The sequence below is a fragment of the Haliotis rubra genome, unplaced genomic scaffold (assembly GCF_003918875.1).
Source record: "Haliotis rubra isolate DU_JTF1 unplaced genomic scaffold, ASM391887v1 Scf154, whole genome shotgun sequence".
Lineage (NCBI taxonomy): Eukaryota > Metazoa > Mollusca > Gastropoda > Lepetellida > Haliotidae > Haliotis > Haliotis rubra.
Genome location: NW_025765492.1, coordinates 1,637,352 through 1,648,763, shown reverse-complemented (window position 1 = coordinate 1,648,763; position 11,412 = coordinate 1,637,352).

Here is an 11,412-nt window from a genome sequence, read left to right as displayed (position 1 = left end):
GTTGTGCATTTCTGTTTCAGTCACATAAACCACTTTTAACCTCACGTGGACATGACGAAATACGGACAAGGAACGAGATTTACAAACTGTGGTTATTTCGTTTATCTCCATTTACTCATGTTATGACGCCTACGCTCATACAATAATGTCCATCGAAAGTAAATTCAGCCAAATATGTTAAATCATGTTTAAATGGCTATAACTTATAAAATACATGTTAATTTAATAATAACCAAGAATTTATGACACTTCTGGCAGCGGCCTTTCCCATGGAAAACATTATGAGAGAAAAACGGGCTTGAAGATAGATGAGAACATTCTGTGACATCACAGTGTCATTTTTATTGCGTTGACAGTTGCGAAAACACAAGTGTTAAAAAGGAAGATATATGATTCACCGAAACGTATGTGGTGACGGAAATATCGCTAAAGAACGGGATTAAAATGACATAGAAGCGACAATAAAGAGCTGTCAACTGCGATAGAAGTAGTCGTAGCTGCAGCACCAGCAGCAGCAGTAGTAGTAGTAGTAGTAGTAGTAGTAGTAGTAGTAGTAGTAGTAGTAGTAGTAGTAATATTGTCTATCTGTCTGTTAATTTGTTTGTTTGTTTGTTTGTTTATTTGTTTGTTTAGCGCCCCATTCAGCTATAGTCCAGCTATACAGACCAGCGGTCTGTAATAAATGGAATTTGGACCAGACAATCCAGTGATCACCAGCATGAGCATCGATCTACCCAATTGGGATACGATGACATGTGTCAACCAAGTCAGCGAGCCTGAACACCCGAATCCGCTAATCGCTTCTAAAGACACACATTGGTTTCTGAAGAACTGGCCCCGATTTCTCGAAACAAACTTAAGTTAGAGTTTTTACTCAAATTTGAGAAAATGCATTTCCCATAATGAACTGAAATTGATATTAAACTCAAACATAGTTGGCAATTTGAGTTTGGTGGATAGATTACTTAAGTTGTTTGGGCTTTTTTATTTTAAAAATGCAGTTGAGTTAAAACTTCAACTGTTTCAAATTGTCAAACTCAGTTTGAGATTTGAGTAAAAACTTAAGATTGTTTCGAGAAATCGGGGCCAGTTCTAACCCGGATCTTCATGGGGAAGTAGTAGAAGTAGCAGCAGTTGTATTATCAGTAGCAGTAGCAGTGGCATTAGTAAGATTTGTGGTATCAAAACTGTCAACTAGATACAAAGAACTTAATAATGCACCCTCTGTATTGTTGCAATGATAGGTTTTCAATACGTACATACACGTAGTAACCACGTTTTTCTGACCCGTATGATCCATTGACTGGCATGATTGGAATCCATGTTGATTTTATTGCTCATTTTCAAAAAAAGACCCATTGATTTTCATACGAAACCATGCCTGTACAAGTATGTCCCTTGAGTGTTTAATGTTGAATTTATTGGTGAATGTGAACGTTAAAAATGTCATTTTTCGAGTCTTACACGATTCAAGGTCAATACCGAGTGTAACCTCCATGTGACTGTATGACAGCCAGCACGCTCCTCCTCATACCCCCTGTCAGCCTCCTCGTGTAAAGCAGCTTCCAATTGTGCGAGGTTTTGTTGCACACGACGACCAGTCACGTCCCAGATATGCTCCAAAGGGTTAAGATCGGATATTTCAATCGTGAGATATATCAAGGGGTGCTTTACTCAGTTATTTGTGTATATTTAAATATAAATGTTACTTTATATGATACTGCAAATCCTATCATCAATATCAGTAGTTGTTCGGTTTATTATTTGTGTTCTCTGTTGGAGACTCCGGTGATTCGCTGTGGTCTGTCTGTGTTCTCTGACTGTGGTGGGACTGTTCTCTCTGACTGTGGTTTCATTGTGTCCGGTCTTCTCTATCTGATCGTAGTGTATGCTATGTTCGACTGTGATGTGTCTGTGGCCTCTCCTAGTGGTGAGTTGGTGGAGTTGTTGTGTGTCTGTTATGCTCGACTGTGACGTGTGTGTGGCCGCTCCTAGTGGTGAGTTGGTGGAGTTGTTGTGTGTATGTTACATTCGACTGTTATGTTCGACTGTGATGTGTGTATGGCCTCTCCTAGTGGTGAGTTGGTGGAGTTGTTGTGTGTCTGTTATGTTCGACTGTGATGTGTGTGTGGACTCTCCTAGTGGTGAGTTGGTGGAGTTGTTGTGTGTCTGTTATGTTCGACTGTGATGTGTCTGCAACCTCTCCTAGTGGTGAGTTGGTGGAGTTGTTGTATGTCTGTTATGTTCGACTGTGATGTGTGTATGGCCTCTCCTAGTGGTGAGTTGGTGGAGTTGTTGTATGTCTGTTATGTTCGACTGTGATGTGTCTGTAGCCTCTCCTAGTGGTGAGTTGGTGGAGTTGTTGTGTGTCTGTTATGTTCGACTGTGATGTGTCTGCAACCTCTCCTAGTGGTGAGTTGGTGGAGTTGGTGTGTGTCTGTTATGTTCGACTGTGATGTGTGTATGGCCTCTCCTAGCGGTGAGTTGGTGGAGTTGTTGTGTGTCTGTTATGTTCGACTGTGATGTGTCTGTAGCCTCTCCTAGTGGTGAGTTGGTGGAGTTGGTGTATGTCTGTTATGTTCGACTGTGATGTGTGTATGGCCTCTCCTAGTGGTGAGTTGGTGGAGTTGTTGTGTGTCTGTTATGTTCGACTGTGATGTGTCTGTAGCCTCTCCTAGTTGTGAGTTGGTGGAGTTGTTGTGTGTCTGTTATGTTAGACTGTCCTGTTCGACTATGATGTGTGTGTGGCCACTCCTAGTTCTGAGTTGGTGGAGTTGTTGTGTGTCTGTTATGTTCGACTGTGATGTGTCTGTAGCCTCTCCTAGTGGTGAGTTGGTAGAGTTGTTCTGTGTCTGTTATGTTCGACTGTGATGTATCTGCAGCCTCTCCTAGTGGTGAGTTGGTGGAGTTGTTGTGTGTCTGTTATGTTCGACTGTGATGTGTGTATGGCCTCTCCTAGTGGTGAGTTGGTGGAGTAGTTCTGTGTCTGTTATGTTCGACTGTGATGTGTTTGTAGCCTCTCCTAGTGGTGACTTGGTAGAGTTGTTCTGTGTCTGTTATGTTCGACTGTGATGTATCTGCAGCGCCTCCTAGTGGTGAGTTGGTGGAGTTGTTGTGTGTCTGTTATGTTCGACTGTGATGTGTGTATGGCCTCTCCTAGTGGTGAGTTGGTGGAGTAGTTCTGTGTCTGTTATGTTCGACTGTGATGTGTCTGTAGCCTCTCCTAGTGGTGAGTTGGTAGAGTTGTTCTGTGTCTGTTATGTTCGACTGTGATGTGTCTGTAGCCTCTCCTAGTGGTGAGTTGGTAGAGTTGTTCTGTGTCTCTTATGTTCGACTGTGATGTGTCTGTAGCCTCTCCTAGTGGTGAGTTGGTGGAGTTGTTGTGTATCTGTTATGTTCGACTGTGATGTGTGTATGGCCTCTCCTAGTGGTGAGTTGTTAGAGTTGTTGTGTGTCTGTTATGTTCGACTGTGATGTGTGTGTAGCCTCTCCTAGTGGTGACTTGGTAGAGTTGGTGTGTGTCTGTTATGTTCGACTGTGATGTGTGTATGGCCTCTCCTAGCGGTGAGTTGGTGGAGTTGTTGTGTGTCTGTTATGTTCGACTGTGATGTGTCTGTAGCCTCTCCTAGTGGTGAGTTGGTGGAGTTGGTGTATGTCTGTTATGTTCGACTGTGATGTGTGTATGGCCTCTCCTAGTGGTGAGTTGGTGGAGTTGTTGTGTGTCTGTTATGTTCGACTGTGATGTGTCTGTAGCCTCTCCTAGTTGTGAGTTGGTGGAGTTGTTGTGTGTCTGTTATGTTAGACTGTCCTGTTCGACTATGATGTGTGTGTGGCCACTCCTAGTTCTGAGTTGGTGGAGTTGTTGTGTGTCTGTTATGTTCGACTGTGATGTGTCTGTAGCCTCTCCTAGTGGTGAGTTGGTAGAGTTGTTCTGTGTCTGTTATGTTCGACTGTGATGTATCTGCAGCCTCTCCTAGTGGTGAGTTGGTGGAGTTGTTGTGTGTCTGTTATGTTCGACTGTGATGTGTGTATGGCCCTCCTAGTGGTGAGTTGGTGGAGTAGTTCTGTGTCTGTTATGTTCGACTGTGATGTGTTTGTAGCCTCTCCTAGTGGTGACTTGGTAGAGTTGTTCTGTGTCTGTTATGTTCGACTGTGATGTATCTGCAGCGCCTCCTAGTGGTGAGTTGGTGGAGTTGTTGTGTGTCTGTTATGTTCGACTGTGATGTGTGTATGGCCTCTCCTAGTGGTGAGTTGGTGGAGTAGTTCTGTGTCTGTTATGTTCGACTGTGATGTGTCTGTAGCCTCTCCTAGTGGTGAGTTGGTAGAGTTGTTCTGTGTCTGTTATGTTCGACTGTGATGTGTCTGTAGCCTCTCCTAGTGGTGAGTTGGTAGAGTTGTTCTGTGTCTCTTATGTTCGACTGTGATGTGTCTGTAGCCTCTCCTAGTGGTCAGTTGGTGGAGTTGTTGTGTATCTGTTATGTTCGACTGTGATGTGTGTATGGCCTCTCCTAGTGGTGAGTTGTTAGAGTTGTTGTGTGTCTGTTATGTTCGACTGTGATGTGTGTGTAGCCTCTCCTAGTGGTGACTTGGTAGAGTTGTTGTGTGTCTGTTATGTTCGACTGTGATGTGTCTGTAGCCTCTCCTAGTGGTGAGTTGGTGGAGTTGTTGTGTATCTGTTATGTTCGACTGTGATGTGTGTATGGCCTCTCCTAGTGGTGAGTTGGTGGAGTTGTTGTGTGTCTGTTATGTTCGACTGTGATGTGTCTGTAGCCTCTCCTAGTGGTGAGTTGGTGGAGTTGTTGTGTGTCTGTTATGTTCGACTGTGATGTGTCTGTAGCCTCTCCTAGTGGTGAGTTGGTGGAGTTGTTGTGTGTCTGCTATGTTCGACTGTGATGTGTCTGTAGCCTCTCCTAGTGGTGAGTTGGTAGACTTGTTGTGTGTCTGTTATGTTCGACTGTTATGTGTGTATGGCCTCTCCTAGTGGTGAGTTGGTGGTATTGTTGTGTGTCTGTTATGTTCGACTGTGATGTGTCTGTAACCTCTCCTAGTAGTGAGTTGGTGGAGTTGTTGTGTGTGTGTCTGTTATAGTCTCTAGTGGTGAGTTGGTGGACTGTGATGTGTCTGTAGCCTCTCCTGGAGTTGTTGTGTGTGTTATGTTCGAGTGTAGCCTCTCCTAGTGGTGAGTTGTTGTGTGTCTGTTATGTTCGACTGTGATGTGTCTGTAGCCTCTCCTAGTGGTGAGTTGGTAGAGTTGTTGTGTGTCTGTTATGTTCGACTGTGATGTGTGTGTAGCCTCTCCTAGTGGTGAGTTGGTGGAGTTGTTGTGTGTCTGTTATGTTCGACTGTGATGTGTCTGTAGCCTCTCCTAGTGGTGAGTTGGTGGAGTTGTTGTGTGTCTGTTATGTTCGACTGTGATGTGTGTGTAGCCTCTCCTAGTGGTGAGTTGGTAGAGTTGTTGTGTGTCTGTTATGTTCGACTGTGATGTGTCTGTAGCCTCTCCTAGTGGTGAGTTGGTGGAGTTGTTGTGTGTCTGTTATGTTCGACTGTGATGTGTCTGTAGCCTCTCCTAGTGGTGAGTTGGTAGAGTTGTTGTGTGTCTGTTATGTTCGACTGTGATGTGTCTGTAGCCCTCCTAGTGGTGAGTTGGAGTTGTTGTGTGTGTCTGTTATGTTCGACTGTGATGTGTCTGTAGCCTCCTAGTGGTGAGTGGTGAGTTGTTGTGGAGTTGTTGTGTGATCTGTCTGTAGCCTGTCCTAGTGGTGACTGTGATGTTGTGTGTCTAGCCTCTCCTAGTGGTGTCTGTTGGTAGAGTTGTTGTGTGTCTGTTATGTTCGACTGTGATGTGTCTGTAGCCTCCTAGTGAGTTGGTGTGTTGGTGGAGTTGTTGTGTGTCTGTTATGTTCGACTGTGATGTGTGTGTGGCTCTCCTAGTGGTGAGTTGTTGTCTGTGGAGTTGTTGTGTGTCTGTTATGTTGTGTGTCTGTTATGTTCGACTGTGATGTGTGTGTGGCCTCTCCTAGTGGTGAGTTGGTGGAGTTGTTGTGTGTCTGTTATGTTCGACTGTGATGTGTCTGTAGCCTCTCCTAGTGGTGAGTTGGTAGAGTTGTTGTGTGTCTGTTATGTTAGACTGTCCTGTTCGACTGTGATGTGTGTGTGGCCACTCCTAGTTGTGAGTTGGTGGAGTTGTTGTAGGTCTGTGGTGTTGAATTATCTTGTTTCTGTGTTGTGTCGTTCTCGAGTCTGAGTTCTCTGACTGGAGTGTCTGATTGTTATTTTCCAATCATCTTCGGAGCTTTGATCTTTTGATATGAAGAGATGTTGAACATAACCAAGAGCCTGTAGATTAAGAAAGTGCGGACGATATTCAAAGAGAAATAAGACAGTATAGTTATTCAAAACCACCTTTAAAAACATGAAAAGGGCCCTAAAGATGAGAATCAGCACTGAGTCTCCCAATGACGACGAGAAGAGTGTCAACATTCATCACCAGGAGGATATGATACAGGGACCATATTAAATGCAGCCAAGCGCTTAGATCGTCCGGAAGATGTGACTGAAGTGCCAAACCCCGACAATATACAACCTCAATACAACATGGTGATCAGCGAACTAGACAGAGGTTCAGTACAGCAGGGGAAACAACTCTGTCATCTAACACTCGCATCTAAAGATATCATAGTAGTGCATCACGTGGGGTTTTCCGGTGCACGATTACCGAGACCGGTGACAGTGCAGTTTATAGGAGATAATTCATGGGCAATCATCTTCAGACAGGAATGAAAATTATCTGGATAATCATAAAGGATCTTTTACTTTACAGAAACAGAAACGTGGCTATGTTTATTTTAGGAAGGAAGACCGTGCAAAAGTTTATCAAGATGAACAAATGCACTGACCATGCGATTTCCATACACTTTGACAAATCTGTATTTTGTACCAACAGGAATACACTTATGGTTTGAGCTTAAATACACCATAGGGTCTTCCGTAGTATAACAGCCCATCTTCTAGGGCATATTTTACAGGAATTATTGCATCAAATCATCCAATGGCGTTCCAAACATATATGATATTTCAGTAAAAACTGAACTGGATTGGACGATTATTTCATCAAAAGGTTTACACGTTTGTATTAATAATAGGGCTGCACGGTATTACCGGTATAACGGTAAACCGCAATACGAAATTGTAACAATTGCGTATCGCGATACGTTTATGACGTACCGGTATACCGCCAAAGATTTATTTGTTCAATTTTAACCCATTCAACACCGCACATAAGACTTCCGCCCGTATACCCCTAAATTTTAATGGTGAGGAAAAGGATATATATGTATATTCAGGTAATATGGGTGGTGATGGGTGGGGATTGGGCGGAAGTCTTTCCAAATGGTGGAAATCATTAAAATTGAATAAACTAATGAATTTAATCAACAGTTTTCATAAAAGTTGTCAAACGTACATCTAGGTTACTATTTCCATCTTTTCGTGCGATCATGTTATGTAAGTCAAGTGACCGCTCGGCTTTCCTCACCTCGATCTTCATGCTCGGACACGATGTTTAATGAGAAATCATTTGCATAAACAATATTTGTCACAGGTCGCCACCTAGCACGATACGTCCAATAAGTTCCATAATTTACGTATATATGGCGATTTGTTGCTTAACATGTTCAGAATAGCATTATTCTACCAAAAGTTTTCGTTTATGAGGACGATATACATTGCTGTAATATGATTGGCTTGCGAGCATGATTTTTACCAATCACGAACCTTATAGCAGACTGTGGCGAAAAGCGTCATTAGAAACCAATCTTTATCCAATAAAATCGCTTCTTACAACTGCGAAAAATACTCCTGGCGAGGTTACTGTGATATTATTGATGATTAGAGCTTTGGAACAATATCTGCCATCCAATGAATCTTCTAGAGACCGCCTCCGTGGTGTAGTGATTAGAGCGTCCGCCCGAAAGGTCGCGGGTTCGATCCCCGACCGCGTCATACCAAAAGACGTTAAAATATGGTACTTGTTGGTCCCTGCCTGGCGCTCGGCATTAATGGGTACAACAAGGACTGGTCGGCTCGGAGTCAGTATAATGTGTCTGAGTGGGGTATTCATACTTCACTGTGGCATGGTATCTCAGTGGGCTAGCACTGTAAAACCAGCTTAAGTCTGGACTAGTACAAGCAGGCGCACATACACATACACACGCATGCACGTCGGCATATGAGCGAAATATTCTCAAGCACGACGTTAAACCCACTTTCACCTCACCTTACCTCCCCTCATGAATCTTCTAGAGTGTTGTTCATACGGAGCTTCGAAAACGGAGGCATTTCCCAATGTTGTGTCATGTTACCGCCGGGTGAAAAGACACGATTATGGGGACCATACATATTACTTAATCAATCTCCAACAATAAATTTCTGCTTACGTAAAAATGAAAATATAAAAGAAATAGGTAAGAGGATATTATGGCATCTTACAAGTGGATTAAAATAGCGGGAGTTTACGTGTCCTTCGTGGTTTATATGGACATTTTAAGTGTGTAAATTTGTAATACTATTAGAAATACTATTAGAAATAAATTTATTTAAGTTGAAGTTGTATTATTTGAATAATATTATAAACATACCTTTGGTATTTATCAACAGTTGAATTAGACCTAAATGGTGTATGACATAGCAATAATGTTTCACGAACTCATATTTTCCTTGATAAACGTAGGCTTCTATCTTACGGTTAGGTTAAGGTTATGTTTCTCATGTTTCATTTTCTTTCATTATTCTATCTAGTCTAAAGAAAGTGTACTTTACCGGATACAGAGTGACTTTTGCCCATCGTGAGTGTTTTGTTAAATCATTTCTTTATGTGAATGTGTACCAAACGTCATTCATGAAACAGATAATGTTAATAATACTTCATTAAAGACAAAGGTGCAAAAATCATCGTTTTGATTAGAATGTGCACTTCAAGATCATGTCACATGATTGTGACTTTAGTTAATTTTTTCTTGAGTAATACAAATGTGTACAGTAAATTCTATAACTCTTTCAATTATTTGAAATTCAACATCCTTTGCTGTTTAAAGAAGTTAAAGTATATAAATAGACTTTAGTAAGATATGAAATGAGAAATCATACATTTTCCTTTGGACAGCAGTTACAATTAAAAGAAAGACTTGTTGAAAGTGTTTTTCATAGTAAATCGTAGGGCTAGTAATTTTTGGAAAGGACTAGTGACATACAAAATCCACTAGTCCGGAGGGCAAGTTAAAATTTGAGTGAGTGTCGATCCCTGCTGTTTTAAAATAGAAATATAAACAGAAGAATGTTCTGGATTTTCCTTTTTTCACTTTAAAAGAACCTGTACAAAGCACAATGGTTACTCACATAAACTGTGATTCATTTTGAAGGTAAAAGAATATTGCCAAGTGGACAGATCTCAATAACTGTTCTTTCACAATATATTGCAATACGTATCGCAATACAGAAGAGTGTATCGCAATATATCGCAATACGAAATCTGGGGCAATTCACAGCCCTAATTAATAATCTAATATCGTTCAATTCCTTTCCACTAGTTTACCCACCTAATTAGGGGGAAAGGGAGACTACTGAGACTGCTTCGTGTGTTTCATATCGATTCGTCAAGAATCGCAGCGACTAAAACACTTTCCAGAAGGTTTTATGTCAAGAGGGATGACATATATGCTACAAAAGTCAATCCGTCCTTTATGTCGACCAATTCCAGCAGCTCCAGCTTTAACGTCCTCATTTCACTACTTTATGGGGATAAACATGTCCATCTTTCTTCAAGTATGTCTAATGGCTTCAAACGACTCTTTTTGTTGTTTCATGAAGGTTACTACAATCAAAGCCTCAATGACGCTTTCAACAGGTTTTACGGTAGACAGGTGGAGGACATTTGCACATTTAACGAAGATATATGTGGCTCCCCATCTTACGTATACAAAATGTTCCCGTGTAGTTTGTGATGAAGAATTGACTTGCCTTTACGTGTGTTTGTGATGAGTGCCACTTAAGAGGCAGGATATGTTCACTTTTCCTGATCAACACCGTCTAAAAGTATCATTGATTATATTAGTACTTGAAGCTGTTTGTTTATATTGTGCCATGAGTTCGTTACTCGATCTGTTCAGATTCAGATCAATCTCCTGTACATGTACATTTCAGTCACGTGGTTTATACGAGCTACGAACATTCCTATCGAGCCAATGGCAAGCATTCAGGTTTCACTGAGTGTGGTTTAACGCCGCTCTTAAAGGTGAGTATATTTAACTTACAGAAACCGTACTTAAATTATGCATTTAGATTTCGATTTCAAAATGTTTGACTTATTTCAATAATGATATTACAACCCAATTATTTCTCAAAGTGTCCACGCACATGCAAGTAGATGCACAGCGTCGAAGTGTCCTTCATATCATGCAGCTGGACTGGCAAGACGGCATGTAAAGGGGCATAACTCTGCCTGCACTGTAACACGTCCACATGGGACCTGACATTTGACATGTATTTTTGTGTTCTTATGCAGCTGATAGCTGAAAAGCAACCTGATGAATTACACTGCACATGAACAGTAAGTTCATTGTAAAATCAAAGAACATATATGATATCAAAGCATGTAAAAGTCATACGCAGGATGTCATCATCATATATAGTAGCGGAGGAAGGGTACAGCAACAGGAGAGGACGACCTCACCAACATAACCTTTACAGGAGGGGACGGCTTCACACTACATAACCTCTACAGGAAGGGACGGCTTCACATAACATAACCTCTACAGGAGGGGACGGCTTCACATAACATAACCTCTACAGGAGGGGACGGCTTCACACTACATAACCTCTACAGGAGGGGACGGCTTCACACTACATAACCTCTACAGGAGGAGACGGCTTCACACAACATAACCTTTACAGGAGGGGACGGCTTCACACAATATAACCTCTACAGGAGGGGACGGCCTGACACAAGATAACCCCTACAGGAGGGGACGGCTTCACACGACATAACCTCTACAGGAGGGGACGGCTTCACACAACATAACCTCTACAGGAGGGGACGGCTTCACACAACATAACCTCTACAGGAGGGGACGGCCTGACACAACATAACCTCTACAGGAGGGGACGGCTTCACACAACATAAATTCTACAGGAGGAGACGGCTTCACACAACATAACCTCTACAGGAGGGGACGGCTTCACACAACATAACCTCTACAGGAGGGGACGGCTTCACACAACATAACCTCTACAGGAGGGGACGGCTTCACACAACATAACCTCTACAGGAGGAGACGGCTTCACACAACATAACCTTTACAGGAGGGGACGGCTTCACACTACATAACCTCTACAGGAGGGGACGGCTTCACACAACAT